Raw genomic sequence first — 27,100 nt, 5'->3', positions numbered from 1 at the left:
CCTCGATTGGCTTGATAAATCACACTTTGGGTTGCATCGCACTTCCACCCCTTTGCGTGGTGCAAAAGAGGCACACTCCTTCAATAAACAAGGCCCTCTGTATTTTGGACATGTTCTTTAGTTTGCCAGACATTTTTGGTTGCTGAAGGACAGAGGGTCTGAGCTGCAAGAGTCTCTGTGGGTTACTTAAACTCTGATGGATGATCCACCAGTACACCAGCAGGGTGGCCTTTGCCACCATGGGTGATGGCCATCTCCCCAATCTAGAAATCTCGGCCTGCCTGGTGAGTATATTTGTGCTGTGAAGGGAGCCATCACTGTTGTGGTGCCCTTTAGATCACCGCAAGTTTGTTGAGCAAGTGCCCTGTTTAAAGTGCCTGATCAGTGCCTATCACACTTAGGAGAGGCTAACTAGGATTGCAGTACTAAGCATGGCTCAGGAGTAAATCAGATAGAAAGACAAACGCCTCAGCTAGAAATCAGTTAAAGAAAGATGAGGAAGCCTAAATCAATTAAATTACTTCAAAATATATTTTAGCTCACATTCTCTTTCGCTCGAAATATATTTCTGAAAATGTTTTAAGTGCCTATAAATGCTTTAATTCTCTTGATAGAGTTATGGTAACTCTATACCAATGAACGGTCATAGTATAGCTGTTGAAAATGTATTACAATTAGTCCATTAAAGCATAATGGTATACAGAAATGGATTTCTTAGGACACTACAGCCTTCAACTAAACTGTTGTGTCTCCCAAAGAATATGACAGGCTAAAGGTTTCAAGAGTGGTTTCCTGGCCCCAGCTTCACCGCCTCATCATTTTGCTTGTGCTGTCTCAGTCCTCAGACGAAGACTTCTTGGCCCTTTCAGATATGTGACATTTCTGCTCACTGCTTCTCCCTCCCTTATGTGCTTCTCTTTGTCACCTGCTGCCTCTGCTTTTTGTTATTTACTTGTTATTCACCTGTTGAGGGTAGTTCTGTAGCACTTACTTCATCAGGCAGTTGGAGGTGCATGTAGTCAGTGGAGATAGAGGTGAAGAGCACAAATGATAGCCTGGCAGAGTGCAAACCAGTTGTACATAAAAGATGTTGTTATTTGGGTTGGTTTAATTCAGGACTTGTTGTTAATAAGAAATAACAAGGAAGATATGGCCAACGAGTTCATAAAGAAACTCAGTAACAATAATGTCAAAATTAGGCTGACCCACACAATAAGCAATAAAGTCAACAAATAAGTAACTTCGAAGCTAAATGAGAAACACGTAAGTGCCATTTTTTCCAAAGTTGTTTATTTTCCTACTAAGGGCCCGATTACAATGTGGTTAGGAAAGCATATCACCTAGGGCCAGATTACGATGTGGTTAGGAAGGCCTCCTAACAGCATTTGCTCCTTCTGAATTGGATCGGGAATGTGTATTCCCGACCGAGGGCCCAATTACGATGCGGTTAGGAACATAGGCTCCCATTGAAGTTGCAGAGAGTCCAACCAAATCGTATCTGGAAGCATCCAGATGCATCGTACTCAGTCTGTCATACTCTCCCAATCCGAGTGAGTCAGAAACCATTTCCAAATCGATTCAGTCAGGAAGATTGCCTAGCCGCATCATAATGGGGCCCTATGTGAAGATCACTGCCACAAGACCAGTCAGTACTGGCCTTGCTGGCCTCTTACAGACAACTGCAGCTGCCTCTATTCTCCGGATTGTCATCACGGTCCTCTTCAGAAAAGAAAGATATTCAGCAGGCATGTGTTCATCTTAGAAAACCCACAACCCTTTTAGCTTTTGGGTCAACAAAATGTCAGCTCCTGAGTGACAGAGAAGCCCTTCAAATTTAGAGATTCAATATGAAGCAAGGGACACACACCTCGGTGGTTCAACTGGCAGACAGGAATTCATCCAAGCAAGTTGTCAGCATTTTTTAATGTCCCACCAGTGTGGTGGTAACAGTTTTATAAAGCCTTACAAGCATAGCTTAATGGACGTGCCAACATCAAGAACTTCATATTACCTGTGTATACTCTATTTTTCTTTTTCAGCAGGTACTCTAGTTTCTGTTTTTCAGTGCGGACATATCAAATGTTAGTCCATAACACATTCATTGTTCTATATATTTACAAAAAAGCAGGACTAAGCTTGATCTATAATTCCCTCTTTTCCTCTCCTAGCTGTTTGTTCGAAAAATCTGCCTTCCTGGCCACTGTAGGATCAAAGAAGAGAAATACTACTTCTGAACAAATATGCATTCCCACAAAGGGGACTGACCCCCTCCTATGTCCTTGATATTTCTACTGTTCAAAGAAACCAGGTGTCATGAATATCCCTTGATGAATGACTATCAAAAAAGAAAGGCAGTGACAAATAGAAAAGCTCTAATCTAAAGCAAGTCTTCACCTATAGAAGTTAGCATCTCTCCGGTTAGGGGAGAAGCTATGAGAAAACATATTCCATGTGAGGCACTGGGGGTTTGGCTGCAGGGACGACACAGGTGAACCCTATAAATGTCACCCTTGCAGTATGTAAAATTAAAATCCAGGTTGACTGATGTTATTTGTTGTCTACAACTTTTTATATGCTGCATAAAAAGCTTTATTTATGTCTTTCAACTGACGGGATGTGGTAATATGTTTTGCAACTCTACACAAATGCAACAATATGCAGGCTGCCTGTAGATGTACATGCACAGCATAACAATTAGGTCATGTTGCCCATTTTAAAATGTGTAGGCACAGTTTTTATTTTTGAATTTAAGCACTGTGCAGCAGGGCTTCACATTTGCAAAGCAAAGGGACAGCTGACTTGCCTAGTTTTAAAGTGAGCATTCCAATTGCAAACACAGTTTCAGTTTTTGTTGTAAACATTGAGGTCTTGCCTTGAGTGTGGCAAGCTGTTCCACAGCCCATGTTTTATCATTTGCCCTGGTTGTGAGTGGTAAAAGCTTTGTTGCAGTCTTGTATTTGGTCTTTTGAATTTTAATCAATATGTTGCATCCTCCCACCAAGGAATGTCCCCCTAGGCACCAAGCAAGTCCTCTGTCAAGGACTAACATTTCAAGTTCAAGTTCAAATTAGCTTTATTCGAGATGTACTCATAAAAGCATAAATAGACATTCCGCAGTATTACAAATATGTGCACAATGAAAGTTTATCAATTATATACATATAAGTGATCCTCATAAAACAAATAAAAACTATTAAAAAAATACAATTAATCTCAAAGGCTGTATGGAAAAAAGCTATTGTGGCAGATTTACTTATTACATAATCATGCTGAGTAATTTTGTCTTAAAAACAAAACAGACACATGTTCGATAATCACTGCCTAAGATTTGTGTCTAAGCACCCACGCCCATCCCAAGTATTTAGCAGTTGATAATGAGATGACTGGTAAAGTACTAGTACATATAAGTCTTGATGCTTCAGTACTACTGTTTGTACCCAGTAACTTGCACATTGGGGTTAACCACACACGTCCTGGGATTGCATAAACGGGACAGACAAAGAGAAAATGAGCAGTGGTTTTCTTGCCAGACCCACAGGAAGGACAGATGTTACTACTACTTGCCCCTGCCCACCTACCAGCTAGTGACTTGAGGGACAAGGATCCTACTCTGAGCTGGAAGTAGAGCTTCCTATCCCCAGGTTTAGTGATGGTATCCCAATATGGTTCAAACCTGGGGATAAGCTTTGCCTCAAGAATTCTCCCAGCCATAGTGGATGAACCAGAACCACTCCAAATGCGTAATGCAACCCACTCCCAATAGATCTCCTTCAGAGCACATTTGGATGGAAAAGATTCTGACCTAGGATTTTCCCACAGCATTTCCATTCCCAGGTCCACCAGACAATTTCTAAGTTCCCTTAGCCACCTGATCTTGTGGAAGACATCTGATTTTACAACATCCATGAACCCTTCAGCAAAATGGGAGAGCTCGGGTGTAGTCCAAAGCCGACGCCAGTATAGAATAGGTCGGAGCTTTGCTACATCCGCGATGGCCTTCCTACCAAGATCATATCTAAGTGGCTATAACGGGGTGCTCTGGGGAAGGCCAGTAATGCTGCAAAATAATTTGTTTTCAGAAAGTATTAGTGGCCTCAGTTCCTCAAACCCCCATAGCTCTGCGCCATAAAGCTCAGAACTGAGAGCTTTGGCTTTATAGACTTGGAGTACAGACTTTATCAGCTTTGTTAATGATTTTTTGTGCTCCAAGTTTAGAGCCCCCGCATATTGCCGGTGTCTAAGCGCAGCTATATCAATGTGTTGGTCCCATTTAGTGTCTTTTGCTATGTGGATCCCTAGGTAAGTAAACGACTTAACCATTTCCAGTGATTGCCCATTCATAAAATATTTCCAGCTAAAACTACAATGCAGATTAAAAGCCATGAGTTTGGTTTTGCCACGTTAACTTCCAAACCATGGTCAGAGCAGAACTCCTCAAAGATTGCTAAGGCACGCTGCAGGCCACTTGGGGTTTTAGATAAAATCAGCGTGTCATCAGCAAACATTAAAATCGGGATCTTTACGCCAGCTAAAGTGGGAGCATCTGTATTTACTGATGACATGCGGGAAACTACTCTGTTGATATACAATGTAAAAACCGTGGGGGCCATTGAGCAGCCTTGGCGCACACCACGCTCCACCGGGAAGTCAGGGGTTACTCTTCCCTGTCCGCCCCACTGTATCTTGGCGTAATTGGCCGCATGTAGCCTCATAACCAGAGTTAAAATATCATCAGATAGACCTAATTTTTTTAAAACTGCCCATAGTTGAGATCAGGAGACAAGGTCGAAAGCTGCACGGAAATCGACAAAGACAGATTACAGGATGCCCTTGCCCAGTGCCACAGTCTTCCAATGAAGTAAGGTAAAGCGGAATACCTGGTTGGTTGTACTTGTGAGTTTACGGTATCCCTCTTGCAATAGTGACAATACATTATTTCCTTGACCCAATCAAGCAGCTTGTTCAAGATCATCCTCCTGATTACCTTTTGAAAAGTGTCAATAAGCTGATAGGCCTGTAATTTGCTGGCTGCGTTTTGTCACCCTTCTTATAAATTGGGATTATCACAGCTCCCTTCCACGATACCGGGACCGGAGCATCCCGGGCCACGGCGTTAGCCAATAATATAATGTACTTGCCCCAGCGTACTTTGTCGTGGAGAAAAACATCCGCTGGGACCCCATCTGGTCCCGGCGCTCAATCACTTGCCACTGCGGTAAGAGCCACTAAGGCACCATTACTATTAAAAGGTTCATGTTTGTATAAAACAAACCTAAAATCATCCATCGCATTATCTGAAGGATTACTTGCATATTGTGGCTTAAAGTGATTTACCCATCCTTCCTGTGTAACATGGTTTTCGGGCGGGTCGGACTGGCCCCCTCTCCCCCACTTGACAATGTTCCAAAAGAGCCTAAAATCCTTGTTATCGCTTGCCTCCTTTAGGTCCTGCCAATGAAGCTTATCCCACTGCTTCTTGGCCTTAGATATACACTTTTTGTACTCTTGTCTGGACGGACAGCATCTAAATCCCCACTCCTAATAGCAGTACCTAGTGCGGTTCTAGCACGCCTGCAGTCATTATTGTACCACTTAAGCGGTTTGGGGATGGTGGCCTTATTACTTTTAACTGGTATAAGAAAGTGATCCCTAATGCCCACAAAGAGACTATCATGCAATTTGGTTACATCATCCAGATCATTACCGGATCTAATTGCTTGATCGAGCTTCAATATAGCTTTATCAACCTCTTTGCTGATGCTATCCATGGCCTTTTGGTTGGTCACGACGTACGTCCAATTAAGCCGGCGCATGTCGTTTGTGGGGACATTATCAGGGAGACAATGTTCAACCAAGTCTAACCCTGGTTGACCTTGCGCCCACCATTGGTGCCTTACACATAAAGGATTGTGATCACTTTCTATTCGGACCTTGACCACCATGTCCAGTATAGTGTGCCAAAGCTTTAGGTTACAAAGTACATAATCTATCCTGATTTTATGGCAATCATTATCAAAAGTATTAGCCCCTGTCATATTACTCAAAGTTCTCCCATTTAGGGCCCTTAATCCCTTTTCAAAACAGATCGCATTAATCTGAATGATAGCCTCTGTCCACCTTACTACGGGTTTAAGATCCAGCTTTGGCACCCCCCATTGTCTATCCTCCTCATCCCCAAGGTACCAATCATGAGCAACAAGGGGTTCAAAGGTTAGATTTAGATCTCCCGCTATAACTACACTTTTTTTTACTGAATAATGTTCCAGGAGGGAGTCCAAAGCTACTATAGTATGGGACTTCCCTCCCCTAGACCCCCTAACATATACGTTGTAAATGTCCAAACAACCCAGCGGGCCTAGGTCTAGTCTAATGAGCTCTGAATGTCATTACTCTTAGTATCTAGCTCCTTAATGGTAAAGAATAGATTTTGGCGGACCCAAATCACTAAACCACCCATCGGACACCCTTTGGCCCCTTTGGTTGCAGGAACATGAAAATGCAGTAACCCTGGGCAAAGTGTGGTTCACATGCCCAGGTCTCCTGGAAGACACATAGATCAAAATCATTGATGAACATGAGTCATTCCGGAGATTGTAATCTAGAACCCAGACCTGTTACATTCCACGAAATTATGTTGCCACCCCCAAAACATCTGTCATTAGATAGTGGAATGTTTGCGTCACTTATCGGATCTGTACTAGACTGCCTCATTTGACCCAAATTGAGACATAGATTAGAGTGTGTTGTCGAATGGACCTCGCTCACTATGTTATCGAGTGTACTCACACTGTCGTGTTGGTCCTTATCATTATTAGCGCATTTACAGCTCTTGTCAGTTTCGATAGTGTCCACCTCTCCCCTATTATGAACATCCATTTCATCATAGAGGGATTTTGTAATAGTCACCCGTGGGAGTCAATCTATGTTCTCTAACCCAGATCCCTCTGGCCTACTCCACTTACTTTATGTAGGGGCCAGAGGGACATAAAATGAGGGGCAGAACTTCCTCAACTGGATACGTGAATGTGCTGGCGGGCTAGTTCTAAATTCTAGGGCAAACAAGTTTTCTGCCAGTAGCTCTGTGCGCAATGTTAACTCGATGGAATCATATTCCTCAGAGGGGAAACTTAGCCTTCTTACCTTGGGGATATCCTCCCTGATTACAGAGCGACATCCTCTGACATGTCGCAACCAGTGGATTGCTTTATTAGTTAGAGAATCAGCACTCTCACCATTGCTATTTCGCCTTGGAGCTAACTTAGGGACGTTTGTCATGTAAATTTTATTTGGGGTATGTACTCCACCCATGTGCATAGTCCCCCTTCTAGTATTTGTATTAATTTTTGCTGCCATGCTAACTGCCGCCCTGTCTATGCCACTCCACCTGCCACCGACAGGCCGGGGATCCTGATCTGATTTCAGGTTCGGGCACGTCGGCCTTGTAGTTGATGTTACTACAGGTGATTTATCTTGGTTTATCTGGGGTACCAGGGGTCTATTTACCCTATCTGCTTCAGCTGGTGTAGATACTATTTTGCTCCCCCAACCCCTGCCATTCCCGCAACCATCTTGTTTTCTTTCCGGGGTTTAAATGGGAATGGGTTGCCATTAATTATGCTAGAATTAGAATTAGGCAAAGTGGATAACCCCCTATCTAGAGCAGGTCTATCCACAGCAGTTAAGTTTATAATCAAAAGTTTCATAGACTCAATTTCATCTCTCAAAAGTGAAACTAAGTCTATTAAGGTGCTAATATCTTGGGGGGCATTTTTATCCTTATTGACCAAAGTTCGACTTGATAGAGAGTTTTGCACAGGGGCAGAACCTGGTCTAGTGGTTTGCACAGTATGCAGAGTGGTGGCCTCTTTATGTACATTTGCTAAAGCAGAGAATCTATTGGAACAAGATATTAGTGAGTCAAGCGCAGGTAAATTGTTACTATCAGTTATAATGGGAACATCAATAGGCTTAGCAATGTGCTTAGCAATGTCCATGTGGTCACAGGTCCCACCCATTGGGGGGACTAGAACCTTACCATCTGAATTACTCCCCACAACCGCTTTTTGTTTTGCCCGGAACATAGCAGGGATAGCAGGAGATGAGTTAACCTCAGAATCTGCCCCCAACCCTCCCTTATTCAGCCCGGTAGAGCCCCCCCCATTTGTGTACTTTCTCCAGCAACCAGGATCGCCTCGCATTCTTCAATAAGGGAATCAATACGATCAAGAATGCAATTAGAAGCGGCATGTCTGGGCATCATTTTAGTTTTCTTTCCCTTCCTCTGTTTGGATGGATGAGTAGACTCTGCGCCCCCACTGCCCCTTCCATAGACTTGCGTTTACCCATAACTGTGAGGGTCTTCACCTGCAAGTACTAGAGGGCATTACGCAATGAGAATTAACACAATCTGTCCTCTGATTGTCAATGGGGGTAGATCGGGGGTAATTACAAAGGGGAATTGCAGCAAGCAAACAGTACCTTTACTCAGAGTTCTCCTGTAAACAGGCTGCACTTTCTTTGGAAGCTCCTTCAGTGCTGGTGTAGCAAATTTTAGGGGGGTAGCCCTGCCCTGGCTCTTACAGGCACTGACAAGCAAGGACGGGCCCGTGCGTGTCCCGCGCCGCGGGAGGGCCGGGACGATCTTATTGGCCTCTGGCGCCCTACCACCGCGTCAGAGGCTCTGCGCACTGCGAGGGCCCCTGGGGAATGGAGTCCTGTGCCTCGCGGGTGTCTCGTCCCAACTGCTCCGCTCGCACAAGGATTGGTTGCCGGTACTGCAGGGTCCTTCTCCCACCCTCTCACTGAGGTCCAACAATTCTATTTTTCACTGAGGATATTTTCAGCGTTATAAGGAAGTCCCCATACAATGGTCCTCAGAAGTCTTTTCTTTTTGTTTACTGTCCATCCCACACAAAAAAAATATAAATCCAGAAGGACAAACTATCTTTGTTCCTGTGTCAAAAATAACCGAAGAAAAAGGGGAAAAACCAGCAACAGTGGCACAAAAAAAAAACAATTACTAGAATAACGACAAGGGTTTCTTACTACTCAAAATATGAGTGCACTTAACTCTAGCTATGAAAAACTTTATGGCAGAAAATGAGAGGGTAAAAAGAAATACAATATTTCTTTACCAGGCACGCAGCCGCGTTATGCCTCGATAATATCACCACGCAGTAGGAGCCCCTCCTGCATTGGTACAAGAACCCTTAACTAGATAACAACGGGACCGTAACTGCTGGGTATAAATAAACACAGCGAAACGGATACTGAGTCTACCTGAATAAGTCCTGAAGTGTAAAGAACTATTGAAGAAGAAATACAGTGAAACAATCGTCCAGCAACTCTCTTGTTCCAGGCGACGATGTTTTCCTTCATGTAGCAGGACGAAACCAACAACTGGAAATCAGGCAAGGCAAGGCAGGAAACTCCAGGACATCCGGAAACGTCAGGCCGCGCCCGCTGCACCTGCTCAGTATCTTCTTTAGGATCCCTTTGAAAAATAACAACAGTAATCCAAGTTCATCGTTCATTTATTGAATATATTGATTGTGCTGTTTTCACAAATTGACTTCATTCATGAAGCATAAAATATCTAGAATGCATTGCAACCGTGTGTATTTAGTCTTTCACATCTTTAATTTCCCCAATTCATTTCGGGCATTCCGCCCTTCATCGGGGATAGGACCTACAAATGTAAAGTGAAACCTAAACCTAATACTATAAGAAAACCAACGCAAATATAAATGTTTACGTATGTTATTGGCAATTTCTGAAGTATTAATGACTGTAGCCTGAATAAAACCCGACCACCGGGGTGATGAAATCGATATAGGTTTTGAAATCGATGTTGAGTGCAATCCGAATGTTAAACCAATGTTCCACTCAAAGTGGGTGAGCTATCTAGTAGAATTATCATGAAGACATTTTTTTTTAAGACACTTGAGTGAAGATAACACGTGTTTCGTTAATGCAAAGAGAGATACAAATTGTGAAATGTCAAGTGGCAGATAAGTCATTACATGTGTTAAAAGAACTCTATGAGTCGGTGAAAGTTAAAACAATAGATGCCGTAAGCGCGCCAAGATCATTCGAAAATGATTAATCATAAAGTTTTGCAATCCCGTACACTCAATAGAATCCTGTGCGTGCTCAAGTAAGCGTGCTCAAAAGTGAAACTTATTATTGACAAGCAAGTGACAAAAACTAACAACTTACTCGAAAACTTTCATGCGTGTATCTCGAATCTTATGGGGTGTGATCAGCATTGTGCCCGTGATGTTGTTAAGAACACTATTGGTGAGTGTGTAAAAGACATACTGAAGTTATGTAAAGCTCAAAGTTGGTGAGAAAGTGGCGGCCATGTTTGTCGGGTGTGAAAAACTGAAAGTTTCAGAAATTTGAAGCAAAAAAGCTAAAAGGAAATCACAAGCCTGTGTTTAAATACAATATAGATAACGAAACAACTATATGGATAAGACTCAAAAAATGAAACACATTAAACGCAAAACAAATTATACTATGAATATGGATCACAAGCCCTCTCAGTGGTGAAACAACTCATGAATAATAAACAAAAAATGAGACTATACACTGGTCTAGAAGTGTGAAACAATCAAAACAAGCATGGACATGTAAAAAAATGACGATAGTGAACTGCACAGACATTGGAACCATGACTGCACGCTGATATATACAAGTTAAGAAACCAGGCAATCACAAGTAACATAGATACTCCATACGGTCATTGATCCCGTGTGGTTTGAGTGAACTCAAATGCTTTATTCAGAAATCTTCACATTGTAACAGGTGGTTGTGATTATCTCTTCCTTCTGTTTTTGTAACAACTTCTAGTATTAAAAATCTAAGTTGACTGATGTGGTGTTGTGCTTCCCAAAAATGACTAGCAACTGTAGACTTCAATTGTTTTGTCTTAATCTTGATTTTGTGTTCATTCAGTCTTACTTTGATTTTCCATTCAGTCTTCCCTATATACACCTTTCCAGAGGGGCATTTCAACATGTATATTACGTTAGACGTGTCACAGGTAGTTTTTACCCTGAGCTTAATTTTGTGGCCTTTCATCGATGAGTAATGTTAGATCCGGGGATGATGTTGTGACAATTATTACAATTCCAACACTGTATTGTCCCTTTGTATTCCTGATGCTCATTGGTGATTGGTGGATTCTTTAACATTTATCCAAGATTTCTACCTCTCCTGTAGGCAAATATCAGTGGTGAATCAAACAATTGATTGAAATCATTTTCTAATTTGAGGATTGAACAAGGGCGTTTAATGATGTTTTTTTTATAGGAACTACTCAATGTCGAACATTTTGAAACAACTACCATCCGGTTGTGTGTGGACAAAGGTTTCGTTTGTAACAATTCTTCACGTGTTCTTTGTTGACAACGTATTTTAGCAGAGATCAGTGTGTGTTCTGGGTAACCGCGGTCTCTGAATTTCTGTCACATCTCGTTCAGTCTGGTTGTCGATGTATCTGTATCTGATACGATTCTTTTTACCCTTAGTAATTCGGAATACGGAAGGTGACATTTCAAATATTCCTAGTGAAAGCTGGTAAAGTGCAGTGGGTTGTTTCTGTCAGTGATTTTTTTGTATATATCGGTTTTCAACCCAGTCATTGTTTTCATAATTCTAACATCCAAAAAAGTAATGGATTAGGCTTGAATTTCGTAAGTAAATTGGATTCTCTCATCCACCTCATTGAGTGCGATTAATGCGTTGCAAAGATCACTGTTGGTGGCATTCCACAATATAAAAATATCATCAATGTATCGCACAATCAGTTTTAGATGAGTTTTCCATGGAGGTTTGGATAAGATGTGTTCCTCTTCAATTTGTTTCATTAAAAAAATTAGCGTATGTCAGAGCTGCACATTTTCCAATAGAAGTTCCCGTTAAGGGAGAACCATTGATCTTTCCATCTAAAGTAACTTTGATACAGAGCAAATTCCAGTAGCTCCATAAGAAAAATTTCCAGATCCAAATCCAAGTTTGATCGTAACAAGGTATGTTCGATTGCTTCTACTCCCAAGTGGTGCGGAATTGACGTATGTAATGATTTTACGTCTACAGGACACAGTAGGATTTAATCATCTTTGGTAAAGGTGACTTGATTGATTCTGGTTAAGAACTCTGTTGTATCCCTTATGTAGGTACTCATATTGATAACGCTGGGTTGTAAATATCTGTCAATGAATTTACCAACAGGTTTGTGTAAACTGCCTTTAGTAGAAACGATAGGACAGAAAGGTGGCTGAATTGGGTCCTCATGAATTTTTGGAAGCATGTATATGGTTGGACTTTTGGGATGTGGGTGTATCAAGAATTTTTTGTTTTTGTCATTGATTGTACCATTGCCAGCAGCTCTGTTTACGATGGTCTTTAGGAGATTCATGTATTGTTCTGTGGGGTTAATTTATAGTGTGGCGTAGGTGAGTAGATCAGCAATGTGAGATTCCACTTGCGATTCATAATACGTGGTGTTCATGACAACCAACGCTCTACCTTTTCCAGCTTGTTGACTAGTAATCATGGGATTTTGGGCAATGTTTAGTAAGGTGCTGTCCTCTTTCTGTGTTAAATTCCTTTGTTTGGATTTTTCATGAAGTTCAATTTTTGAATGTCCTGTTTGACCAGCAGTTCGAACATATCCAAGATTTTGTGGCTAACAGGTGCCATGTATGTGCTTCTGAGTTTCAGTCCCCAGAGGGGATCTTCCTCCTTCTCATGTTGATCCATAACTACGTTCCTGAAAATATTTCTCAGTCGTAAGTTCCTTGTGAGTTTGAAAACACTTACTTCAAGCTCTAAGGCGTTGGTGTGGCTCATGGGAACGAAAGATGCTCCTTTTTGTAATAATTTCAACTCCATATCGGGAAACGTGTAATCAGAAATGTTAATCACTAGGTTATGTTTTAACCAGTCTTCTTGTTTTTCTCCTTCTTGCCTTCTCTTTTGTTTTTTCTTTTGCCCCGCCGGGATTGTCTCTGTCCAGTTGGCCTACCTCTAAAAAAGACACGCCAGAAGATTGTGGTTGATCTGTTGGTATCCTGATTGGTGTTACTGGTCTATTCCGTGGTTGACTTGCGCTGTCACTTTCAGAGGATGAAGTTTCAGTTTAACCGGTGTATGGTCTATTCTGTGTTCTCTTGGCATATATTTCCGCCCAACTTAAGTAGGGCGGAATTTTCAGATGCTTCTTTCATTTATTTCTTGAGTATGTTTAGCCAATCGGTTGTTGATGTCTTCCAATACTTTCGTCCAATCTTCATTTGTCAATAGTTCTTCCAGTTCTGATTTTACGTTGGAAATCTCCTTCGACAGATCAACGAGAATGTTAGATAATTCCTCTATTATAGGTAATATCAAGTCAAGTGGGCACTTATTTAATATGGCGTACCAATGATCCTCAAATTTCTTAGCATTTCTACACAGTGATGGTTTGAGCGGGATCCTCAGACCCCTTGGTATTCTTTGAGCCTTGTGATACCTGATTAATGTGCTAGCATGTAGCTGCTGGTTAATCTCCCTCTTTGATAAATAGATTAATTGTTTTATATTCTGTTTTTTATTGTGGTTAGTGGAAAATTGCGTGGTTTCTTCATGTATTAGAGCATAAATTCTGTTTGCCTCCGTGTTTTGAATTTTAAGCATAATGTCTTGTGAATTTTGCAGTGTAAACAGCGTGAAAGGCTTTTATGTATCAGGGAAAGGCATATCAAGTTAGCACCTATTTACCAAATTGCCTAGAGGTAAAAAACACTGCCTATCTATGTGAAAAAATCAGGAGAAGCCAGGCAAAACAATGGATTTCCTATAGAAGATACCCCCTTGTTAGTTTACCATCCTCTGCTCAAGATATTGGTAGTTTCTTTCCCAGCCTTGACCAAAGTTCTGGTTTTATGTATTTGTCCCCTGCTTTTCCACTGATCTCGACTACTAGCATTTCACAATGGCTGAGAGGAAATGCTACCTAACTTTCTAGCTGTAACGCAACCACACATACACTTCCCAACCCTGGTATTGTGCAAGGACTGGGGTGGAGCTATCTATGTGTGTGCCCATTTGACCCATCTTAGTGTCTCCGACATTGCTGATATGCTGATTAGAGTTAATACAGTGTTACGCTGCCTTTATTCAAGAGCCATAGAAAAGTGTCTGCTTCCTACCAATAACATGTTATCCACTTCCCTCCCACTCAGAGTACCCTCTGCTTTGAACAATGGTGGCAGTTCCTTAATGCTAAACCACCTTCACCCTCATTATGTTGATGGTGAAAATGGCCCAGGACAGGTGACAGCTGCCCTTTTACCCTGTTCAAAATCACCTTATGTAACCTGTCTAACTGTAGCATATCATTTAGCACTATCAGTCACAATATCTTGCTAGTTCACTTTGACCCAGCAATGCCTGATCTTCACTTTCCAATCAGTTTTTTTTCTCATATTTCTCAGGAAATTACCCTCTTGTCTATATTATTGGGGATAAACCTATCGCTGATCCTTTTTAAACCTAATTTGGAGTCTTCAGGTTTGCATATCTCTTCGTTCAATTTTGAAGTATATTGTTATATCCAGGGATCCAGATTGTAGTTTGGTCAGAACAAAGCATGACCAGCTCTTAGGGTACATTTCAGGCACTTCCTTTAGAAATGCTGATAAATGGGAATTGATTGGTTAAAATTAACTCCAAATGCAACTAACTATACTTGTGGTTAGCGGTGAAATTAGGTCCTAAGAGCCTTCCCAGTCACTCGCTGGCTCTTGGATCCAGCTGAACACACAACCCATTGCCGTATGTCTACAGTCTGGGTATTCAAATAGCAGAAAACTGCCCTTGGCTCCTGAAATACACTTTGTGATAGTTTTATACTTTTTTCGGGTACAACTGATAACCAAAATTCTTGCATTTCATTCTCACATGCCTCAATTATACTCTCATCCCAGGGTTAACAGAATACATCATATTTGATCATTATAGTCACTTTGATAAAAAACATAGTTAATTCGGAACATTACAATATGTCGGGTCTTCAGGTTTTGAAAATGTGTCCTCCTAAGAAACCATTAGGCACCAAACTGATCTTTGACAGTTTCAACAGAATAACATCCTCCAAGTAGACTGCATAGGTTTGGCCCTGTTGTTTGAGGTTTTAAAATGTTACATCTAAGACAACAAAATCTTTACAGAATTACTCTGTTAAAACATTTCTCTCTATATGGCAGATGCATCAACGAAACACCGAATTGGATACAACAGGCCGATACCGGACTCAAAACCAGAAAGTGCTATGCATCAAACAATAAATCGGAAAAAAATAAAGAATCGCTAAAATACCCCGCGGTAAATTACCGAATCGCTAAACAGACAATCGGAATTACCGAACCCCAAAGCTGACTTCAGAAATATCGAATCGCTATTAACGAATCAAAATGGTATGCATGGTATGCATGAAAAGTCGCTAATACCAAAAATCCCTAAAATCGCTATTTAGCATGAGCAAAATAAGGGGAATCACAATCAGGAGGTAAAGTTAACTGAAGGACAGAAAAAAAATTCTAACCCCATCAGCAGGTGCTGACAATCAGTAACCCTTCATAAATGCCCTGGGAAACCCCACATGTCAACCAAAATGGCTGCCCTCTAGGTGCTTGCTAGGAGGAGGAGGATCAACGCCCAGGCCCAGCGCAGGAGGATGATACAGGACAGGATCTTCAGGGTGTGCATCACTTTGCTGGGGCAGACCGAGGAACAGGTGTACGACAAGTATAGACTCAACCGTGCCATGATAATGCGCCTAATAGCAGACCTGGAACCATTACTGCAGCACGGGACCGGTAGGACCAACGCCATACCAGCCCATGTGCAGGTCCTATGCTGCCTGCACCTGCTTGCGTCTGGAAGCTTCCAGGGGGTAATAGCTGAGACTGGAGGCGTGTCGCAAAGTGCTTTATCACGCTTCTTCCACCGGTTCCTAGAGGCCATGCTGACATTAATAAATCGCCACATCACCTTCCCCACAACCCCCCAGCAGCTGACCCGCACCAAACGGGAATTCTACCAGGTGACACAATTCCCCCATGTAATTGGGTGTGTTGACTGCACGCATGTCCCCATCTGTCCTCCATCAGCCACCGAATACATATTCCGCAACCGGAAGTCATATCATTCTATCAATGTGCAGGTGGTGTGCAATGCCAAGTACATCATTACGGACCTTGTAGCCCAATTCCCCGGGAGCACACACAACGCCTACATATTCCGTCACTGTGGCCTCCACAGGCGCCTGATCAACGGTGAATTCGGAGAGGGACACCTACTAGGTACATATAGATGCATCATCGTACTCTCCATCCACTTCATCCCCACATGTATATTTTCATTCATGATGATTACCATTCTCTCCCCATCCTGCAGGTGACAGCGCATACGCATTGCGTGAATATCTCCTCACTCCCTATCTCAACCCAGCTACACCGCAAGAGCAGCGCTACAACAGAGCACACATCAGCACAAGGAATGTGGTTGAGTGTACATTCGGCATCCTCAAGAGCCGCTTCCGAATACTGCACAAGACTGGAGGTGCCTTGCAGTACGACCCAGTGACCTGCTGCCAGATCATTGCTGTGTGTGCCATCCTGCACAACATCGCCACACGCAGGGGGATACCCATAGAGGTGGACGGAGAGGATGAACTACGTGCACAGCAACCCCCCCCCCAACACCGACAGGCGCATGTGCCCAACACAGCTGAAGGGCAAAGGAGGCAGACATACATCACACGGAATCATTTCTGAGACAGGTAAGAGAGTGACTTGAAAACAGGATCAGATTTGCAAGGGTTTAATGGGCATGGACACCTGACTGGTGCAGAAATACGTAACACAAACATGCTGCTGCTGCAGTTAAAGTCAAACTTAAATTGTCCCTTCTCAGAACGGGTGATGCGTGCGGCACTTTAGTCTGGCCATGGTTACGTCACCAAGGACAGTGTGACTTTGCCACATGTCCACTTCCGTTTGCCGCGTACTCCCAGTCTCTTGTCCTGTGACTCCTCGGCTTCTACACGATGGGAGTCAGTGGCAGTTGCATTGCGGCCACTGCGCCTCCTCCCGCTGGTCTCCGACAGGGAGACGCTGCTGACACTGGAGGCTGCCTCACTCCCCTCTTCCGCTCCCAGACTGCTGACACTGGCTGACCCAGGCTGCAGTTGCTCCACTGCAGTGGTCACCCTCTCAAGGGCCTTCGCCACATCCCCACAATAATGACCAAGGTCCACTTGCAGGGACACGGACCTGCGGGACAGCACAGCCATGCTGTTGCACAGTTTATTAATGGCCTTGTTAGTTGTATTCACTGCCAGCATGATCTGCCTGTGAAGTCGGCGCTCACTCTGTTGGCCTGCGACTACGGCACGTGTCAGTTCTTGCAGGCAAAGCTTGATTTCATTGTTGCCGGCAGCTACGGCAGTGGTGTGCTCACGCACAGCGTCAGTCATGTTGCCTAGTTTGTTGCAAAGTTTGGTCATGGAGAGTTTCATGGCACCCATGTGTCTCCCCTGCAGGCGCTGGACACGCAGCATCCGGGTCTCTACAACTCCGTACCCTTCGGACAGATCGACTGGTCTTGCAGCAGCCCGACCCGGGGGCACAGCCCTCTGCCTGATGCACTGTTGTGCTGCAGTTTGGCTGGTTGGAGTGACGACAGCCTGGCGTGGAACATTTGGGTGTGCTGAACTGTGATCCGACTCCATCACGGGCTGGGAGGGAACATCTGCTCTGCGGCTCTGCGGAGTGGCCCGCACTGGTGGTGGTGGTGGTGGTGTCTTGGACCGCGAGGATGGTGGTGGTGGTGGTGGTGTCTTGGACCGCGAGGATGGTGGTGGTGGTGGTGGTGTCTTGGACCGCGAGGATGGTGGTGGTGGTGGTGGTGTCTTGGACCGCAGGGATGGTGGAGGTGTTGTCCGCTGTGGTGGTGAAGGGGAGGACATAGCTTCAGCTCCCTGTGAGCACTCCGCTTCTGACAACACTGGCGTCTCTGAGATGACGAGGCAGGCACTGTCGTCAGAATCGAAGGGGGATGCATCTGTGTGTGAAACAGTGCATAGTTATTATCACGGTACAGTATGTGACAATAGCTGTGGCATCTCACAATAAATTACTTTTTCTGACTGACATTTGGCCCTTTGCTGCTGTATTCATCTCTGGGCTCTGGCATGCACCCATTCATGTATTGACTACAACTCCCATGGTGCAACACAGTGGTGAGGGTATGTGTTTAGGGCAACGCTACATGTGCACTGGGTCTGACATGGGGGATTGGGCAGGGACTTAGTACACGCTGCATTGTTACGCTGCCATGCTTCTTACCTTGTCCTCCTTCCGCAGCACCAGAGGTGTCCAGACGTGTGACCCCCACAACAGCTTCCGGTTCTATGGTGGACTCCACTAGATCCTCCAGGGCTGTGTTAGGCGTCACATTGGATGTGCCCCCTCCTGTGCCAGCAGCATCCTTGACCCTCTGTGCTATCTTCTCCTTGGCCCTCTTACGCAGGTCATACCAGCATTTTTTTAAGTCGTCGATGCTGCGGTGGGTGACTCCGCAGGCATTTACCTTGTCCTTGATGCGCAGCCACATCTTTTGTTTTTCTGCCTCTGGCACCTTCAGCGACAACTTCCCAAACAGTCGGTCATTGTTGCTGGTCACACACTCTATTAGGATTTCCAGCTCCTTATCAGAAAACTTGCGTTTTCGCTTTCGGGGTGTGTCCTTTCCCTGCTTGGGGGCCTCCTTCTCCATCTTGTCCTGCTTGCCTTGTCCTGGTTGCTACTGGTTCTGTCAGGGTCCTCAGCTCCTGTGCTCTGCCTCCTCCTCTGTGCTACTCCGAACACTGAATGCAGCGTGGCTGTCCTACTTCCTGGTTGTGATGTCATCGGCCTGCTTCCGAGGCGTCGCGTAATTTTCCTGTTTTCGCTATTACCGAATTCGCAAATACCGGATTCACTAATACCGAATCGGTATTAGCTAACTCGGTATTTGCTACTCTCGCTGTCGTACTTTCGCAATTTAATAGCGATTATTACCGATTCGGTAATTTTTACTGATTAGTTTGATGCATCGCGGTTTGCATGTCCTTAATAGCGATTCCTTATTTTTCGCTATTACCGACATGTATTACCAATTGTTGATGCATATGCCCCTATATGTTTTACTTCTCTCGTTTATGCTATAAACTCAATCATCTGTAGGCGAGTTTTAGATATGCTGGGCCTCATTTATGAGAAGTGACGCATCCTTACAACATGAAGGATGCGTCATATTTTCTGTATGACGCATTATGTTGCAAGGAGTTACAGATACGTCAGTATTTCTGACGCATCTGTACGCACAAAAGTGACGCATTGCTGGAGTGTGTCACAAAAGAGACGCAACTCCAGCAATGTGTCCTTTCATATTGGGCAAGTCCCATGTGAAAGGGCCTGCGTCAGTATTAGGCCTGCTGTGAGGCAGGCATAAGATATTGACGCATTTGCACCCTAGAAGTGGCGCAGGGAAATCTGGTAGATTTCACTGCTTCACTTCTACAAGGCTTACTTAGGTGGTAACATCCACCCTGCATACATTATACCTGACGCAGGTATAATGTAGCGCAGGGGTTCACAAAGAGATGCATCTGCTTAGATGCGTCACTTTGTAAATAGTGCGCAACAGGAGACATGTTTTACGCCTCCAACGGAAGCGCAAACTGTCGCAAGGCCTAATGAATATGGCCCGCTATTTCTTTTCTAGTCTTAAACTCAACATGGAATATTATTGTTCATGTCAACAATTACAAGCTTAAGAGCATGAGAATAAGACCAATCTAATTATTTTCCAGAACAATTTGTACTCGATCAGCAGCATTCTGACCGCAAATGCTTGTGAACGCCCCATAAGAAAAATCTCATTGGATGTCCTCCCAGCAAGTGTAAATTGCTCTAGGGGATGCCAAGAGTAATGCAGATTTGACAAATTCTGCCAATTCCGTGGGTGAAATTGAATATTTCACCCACCCCTAGTTTTCTAACATACAAGGAAACGTTGTCTTATAAGGCATTTTACCTTTCCAACAGAGGGTTGCAATGTTTATTCCGTACTTCATTGTGAACCCCTTTGTGGTAGTACTGGCAAGGTTCTCATTAGTACTCTTTAGCTTGGGAATGGAATTTGCATTTTGTTCCTGGACTTTCTAAGTATTGGATTATGTTAATTAGTGCATCTGCCTAAATGTTTTGTATTTTGAGGCAATACATAGGAGGCGTTTTTGAGGTGTCTCAACTGGAAGGAATTATTTTATTCTAGACTAATAATGAGATGGTTTGGCACACACACACAGACATACATGATTCCAAACATAGGGTATTTACACCAACCCATATATGGCAAACAATTCCTTGCCATTTAAAGAAACCCATTTTATATGTTATTAAGTCACCCTTAAAGTGTACCTTCTAAACCCACAAGGCAGGGAGGCTAATATATAAAACTGGCACAATATACAATTATTAAGTGTACTCTCCTAGTGACAGAAGGTCTAAGAGCTACTTCACTACTTGTTGGCAGCTATATAGGATAGGAGTCAGACTAGATGTGATTACAATATTTCGTTTTATATCTCTGCCTGGAAACACAGTTTCAAAATCTGATTTAATAGTGAAATCAGATTTTTTGAGACCTTGAGTAGAAAAGTAACTTTATAAAAATTTACTTTAGACTGCCTGAGCCAGAACCTGTTAAAACACCTGTCCTGCCACTCACAATACCTCAAAAGCTGTAATACACCTGCTTGACTGGGAGAGTAAACAACCCTGTCACAGAGGACAAAGGTCTACCTTTGAGCTCAGGATGAGTTGGATGTTGTATTTGATGACCATCTAGCAGGATTGAGCTATTTGGGAGAGGACGGAAAGACCTGGCAAACCAAAGGTGAGCTTTAGCATCCACCTGGGATGATTCTTGGTGGCTGGCCCATCTGGGAGCCGTGCCGACACCCACCGACCACGCACGGAACCTGGGATTCATCCTGGACTCATCGCTCTCAATGACCCAGCAAGTTAACGCTGTCTCCTCCTCCTCTTTCACTGCCCTCTGCATGCTTCACAAGATCTACAGATGGATCCCCACAGAAACAAGAAGGACGGTCACCCAGGCCCCCGCCAGCAGCAGACTGGATTACGGCAACGCCCTCTATAAAGGAACCACGGCCAAACTCTAGAAAAGACTACAACGCATAAAGAACGCCTCCGCTCGCCTCATCCTCGATATCTCCTGCCACACCCACATCACAGCCCACCTGAGAGACCTGCACTGGCTCCCAGTCAACAAGAGGATCACCTTCAAGCTCCTCCCCCACGCCCAAAAAGCACTCCACAACGCTGGACCAGCATACCTCAACAAACGACTCACCTTCTACACCCCGAACCACCAGCTTCGCTCCGCAGACCTTGCCGTCGCCACCGTTCCACGCATCCACAGGACGTAGGAGTAGAACTCATCTAATTAAGGGAGTGTTAATGAGCTGAAGATAGACCTGCCTGCTCGCAGAAGGGTTTTGTCATATTGAAAAAGGGGCTCTTGAGTATTTCTTAGTAAGGCAAAGAGGAGAGGGATTGCATGAAAATAGTAAGTTTTGGATGGCAGCATTATTCCAATTACTGGCTAGGAATAGGATAAATCTGGATCCTCAACCACAACCTCCTCAGAAAATTTCTGGACTTGGGAAGACTCCACTTAAGGAAAACCTACCGGCTGGAAGAAAGAAAACCCCTGACTCTTTCTGGAAGAAGAGTACTCACTCTGCAACGTAGGGACTTCTGACTCCTCCTGGTACCCAGGGACAAGAACTGCTCTCCAAGGGTCAAGTAGTTGATCTCCTGTTTATGTGCTTCAGTGGCACATAAGCAGGGTTCTTGACTCTCTTGAAGCTATGACCATAGATGACTGGATCATGCACAAGACCAGTCTGGAGAGAGAGCTGATTCCTAGGTGCCTGCTCTGAGGAGATAAGAGCTTGAGGACAACCAGAAGGAGCTTTTACAGCAGTTGTAGAAAAGTGAGTCATTTTTCCACCGCATGAAGGTTGTTTCCTGAGCAGGCAAGAAAACCAGGATCATACAGCTCAGGCCGTTTTGCTATGATGAAAACAAGTTCAGCTGGAATTCGCAGTAAAGGAATATGGCCTGGTGGAACTCTGACTGGCTTCAGTTTCCAGCCTTTCCCCATTCGAATATTTTGACTTCCATAAAACGTGACTAAGACTAAAGGTAAAACCTTGGACCGAGGTGAGTAGGCAAATCTATCTGACTAGAGAAGCACTCTCATTATCCACAAAATCAAGCTATGTCGATCTCAAAACTTTGGGAGCCCACATCAATGACTTTAACAGGAGCTTGATCACAGCATATCCAACTTTGAGGGACCCTCAGAGGGCACATCCTTGGATGTTGCCCCACTGGATGATTTTAACTTCTGCATTATGCAGAAGAAGAAATCCACAATATTCTGTATCTTCCCTTTAGGCTGGAAATGTGGGTGAAGCAGTCTTGGAAGCACCCAACATTTATGTTGCACAGTCTATGAGTAGGCAATTACAAAATATTTGTACTGTTTGTTATAGGTTCATCGCATTGTAAGCAAACGCACTGATGTAATTTTAGATAGCTAAAGGAAAATATCAGTGCATCGCGACCCCTCATCCAGAGCAAGAAAAGGTTGCAATACCCGCATGTCTTTACTCATTAATGAGGCAAGCAATGCTTTATCAAGTCAGCAGCGTGCCACTAAAAAATTAGAGTTAGGATGATGCATGAAGTCAAACAATATAAAAGCTGCTTTTAAGAAACCTGTTTCACTGAAAAACAGATGAAGATTACATTAGTGAGATCCAATCACTTTCAGTAGAAAAGAAAACAAACCCAGAATGTAACAGTTATCAGAGCATAAGAATTACTAGCATACAAATGGGAGCCTGGGAGAGTTGTAGAATGACCATCCTTCATGAAAACAACGACCTATCAAAGTCCAAAAATACTATGGTAAAATGAGAAACTTTACAAAGTCTGCATTCCTGATCGAATTGAAGTAGTCGAACTGCTGCAGTTGGGCCAGCAAATGAAGCTGTCAGGACATGGTGACCCTGAGTAGGAGTGTTGTGAGAAGATTTATTCAATCTACGGAGACATCAGACAATATCTAATAATACAAATATATATGTATGAAGGCAATTAGCCTCTTCTCCTTTTAGTCATCGTCAAAGAGTCATTTGACATTAGACAAAGACCCTGCGGCCAAAATAAATATAATAGATTGTTGACTGGAGTCTTGATCAAATGCTCATGGGATGAGGAACTGGGACTAATCAGATTTGTCCAGAATAAAAGCACTGGACTGGCTGTAAGTTAAAACTATCAAAATATATGTTGAACCCTTGATGTAAGCTGTAGACTTATGCCACCAAAAGATTGTCTTACACATTCAAGCATGAGAGATAATTTAGCTACAAAAACTAGTGGGATATATAGAAAGGGACTTGACCATATAACATGGGTCTATCCAATTATAGTCGCATAGAAATTAAACAACCTTCACAATTCTGCATTTGCATAGACTTGTTGCTACCTTACAAATTCATTAAGGAAGAATTGTTACACTATTGATGGAGCAGATTTCATCTGCAGTCAGGCATTGTTTTATTTTTTGTGCTTCAGATAGACTGCATTTAAATTGCCATGCACATTTTGGTGCAATTTAAAAACATGGCACATGAAAAACATGAAAGTGAGGCCTAGTCAGTCTGAAATGCTTGTGCTGAATAAACATGTGTTTTTTACAGTCTAGAGAAAAGTGGCCTTTTTAGCTTTGAAGATTAATAGAATGTGTTTCTCTCTTCCCAGCTCATCCCTTGTAATCTAAATTCACTATTTATGTCTTAAAAGACTTTGACTTGTTGCATATTTTGATAAATATTTTCAGTTAATCACACCTCTTTTTATAATGTGTGTGAATTAATAATGCACCAAACACTATAAATGGGGCTAAATGCTTTGTTGCATGAAAAGCTATCTAAAACACTAAAGCATGTTGCTATGTGCGCTGTATTAACTGTGTGTGCTTTTAAAGTTTACACTAAAGCATGAAAATGTTATGTTGCACATTGCACATTTATTTTGCATGTTGTCATAAATAATAGAAAAGCTGCTTGAAACTAATAGCTTGGCTAGGTAAACATTTATAAGGGATATTAGTATGGAGTTGGGAAACATAATGGGCTGATTTACATGAAATTAATATTCTCTTTGTGTCTGTTTTATTTTGGGGCCTACACAAAACATGTCTGCCTGTGAATCCAGCAAGGCTATGTCTTCCAATTTTCAAAGAGAAGAGAGCATGCGCAGACTGTGGCAATTTTCCTCAAACTGCAGAAGAAGTCAAGGCCATCTTGAACTGTACATTCTTATGATTGTGCCAATGAACCAGTTAGTTAAAATATCCGTCCTACTGCGCTGTGAAAGGAAGGAAGAGAATTAGAATGAAACATTTTTCCTAGTTAATGTTGCAAAAACAATATAAATGTATTTACTCATGTATGCTTCTTTTGTTAAAACTGGTATAGTCAGGATTTTAGAATGAGTCAGGGTAGTGAGAACTCATGCTATTGTGGCTGACCAATCACTTACAGGTTTTCCTAAAGATGTAACAATTTTGTGTAGACTGCCAAGAATTAGAGTATAAATAATGACCTCTCTGGAGGGGGGTTGGCTTTTTGCTCACTGGCTGGCTTTTTGCTCACTGGCTGGCTTCTTGCTCATTTTGGCTTAGGCTTTACTTCATTCATATGGGTTAGGTACGAGATCGTCACGAGTGCAGCCTTGGGAGGGAATTTGCGTCCGAGGAGAGTCAGGGGGAGGTTTCTTGCTTCCACGTAATATTTTGGCACGGCAGGCCACATTCCTTTAAGGTCTGTGAAGGAGGGGGTGCTTTCAAGGAGCAGTTTCTATCAGACACAGACAGATGCAGAAGAGCAGCAACAGATAGAAAGGTTTTTTAGATTTAGATGCTAAACTTTAAGTTTATGCTTTGACTAATTAATTAGGTCTAAAAAGATGTATTTGACTTATGCATTTATTTCTCTTAATGGGAGAGTTTTGAGAACTATTTAATTATTGATTAGCTTTGCAGGACTATTTTTCTTAGAAACTCTTTAAGAATTTTGCGCCACATTTTCTTTTCTACATGTGATGCTTATATTCAGACTGTAATATGTTTTTATATTAATGCTATTTATCCTGTTTTAAAAATTCTGTACCCTGATTGATATTTTACTAATGAATAAAGGGTAAGAGAAAAAAAACGTAACTTTTGACTAGAAAATAAAACCCTTTAAAATACTCAACAACTCTCTTTATTGACTTAAATGATAATTGCATTTTTGACTGTTCAGGTTTATTTAAAGTCTCCTGAAGGTAATACATGGTGTGAAGGGCCCAACACCTTTTTGAGCGGTAAATTAGAGGTAGCATGAGGGTTTGCATTGAGAAATTACCAGAAGAAATTACCGCTCCGTCACTATCCACAGATTGCTTTATTCCTGACCTCAACAAATATTTACCACGATGCTCCATTCCATCAGTCAGAGCTCTACCAGGACTCTAATTACATTCTAACATTCCTGATGCATGAAGGAATGTGGGGTTATAGGCCTCACCTTTTGGATTTCTTCAGAAACTGTGATAATCTAGAATGCAATGCAGGAATGCCTGACTAAACTGACCAGGCCGACATTCCCACCTATGAAATGTCTGATCTCGGTATTTCAAGGCTCAAAGCAGCCTACCACAGCAATCAGGCTTCACAAGCCTCAAATTCATCCAATGAGCTCTTTGAGTCTACTGGCCAATATTAACTCTAGCAAGTCTTTATTTGTATGCACAGAGTTCTGAGCAGAGTATTTGTGAGAGTGAGCCAGCTAACAGTTCAGAACAGTTCAGGAAAACATTTCTACGCAAAAATATCTAGCCGACACATATCTACATTCATAAATATGCAGTTTAATACTACTAGGCCAGTGAGAATGCACTTATGTTACAGTACTGGCCCATCGGTCATACTGCATAAAATGCCCACCGTTACATACAGTGCCATATACTTCCTCCCTTTACTTTGCCTCTTAAAGGTGAGTCAGTGACATGTGTTATGTATTGGCATTCACACCTATTAATATCTCTTTTACAATGTTCTTCACTCTATCATGCATATGCTCTTTTAGTGCAGCACATGATGCACTGGCATAATTGGTTAGTTGGTCATCAGGTCAGTTATCAATAATTGTGGCTGTAAGCAGATGGTTCATGCCGGTGCTGAGCTGGAGATCTGAGGAAGAGTCTGGTTAAAGTCTACACACACTGCAGCTTGCTCCTTGTGTTCACTCACCTCCATAGTGCAAGCTCAGCCTCTTGTGACTTCTATGAAGTGCCATATTCTCCCACTCTCTCCTAGTACACATGAGCTGCAACCTCAATCCTGGGCACTCATTCATTGATGCATTTGTGACCTTGCAGGTGCCCAGTTATGTTCAATATTGTTGGAAAACTTATTACCATACTAGTACTCAAATATTCATGATTTTAAACAGATGAGCTTTGATTCAGATGTTGATGTGGGTGTCCCTCAATCTGAGGTTTGACCTGGATGTTGCAAATTCCTTCAGATAACTTTGCCATCTTTGATAAGGTGGACAATTCTGGTCAACTGGTTAGTAAAACCAGCTGGCCTGAAGGGTACTGCTCCGGTCTTGTTAATTCCTGTTTTGTGTGGGCGATACCAGTTTCTCTTTCTGCCTCCTTTACATTCAGAACAGTCTCTATTTTATTCTGAAGAGGCAGCAGTAGCATTTGATACAGTCCTGATTATCCCCAGAAGCATTTAATCTGAAACTTTGGCAAGGACGCTAGTACTGAAAGATTGATCAATGGGGGAAAAGGAGTGGGAGGGGGGAGAGAGAGAGAGAGAGAGAGAGAGAGAGAGAGAGAGAGAG

Source organism: Lissotriton helveticus, chromosome 6, assembly GCF_964261635.1.
Source record: "Lissotriton helveticus chromosome 6, aLisHel1.1, whole genome shotgun sequence".
In the NCBI taxonomy this organism is placed as follows: Eukaryota; Metazoa; Chordata; class Amphibia; order Caudata; family Salamandridae; genus Lissotriton; species Lissotriton helveticus.
Note: the sequence above shows the minus strand (reverse complement) of the source record.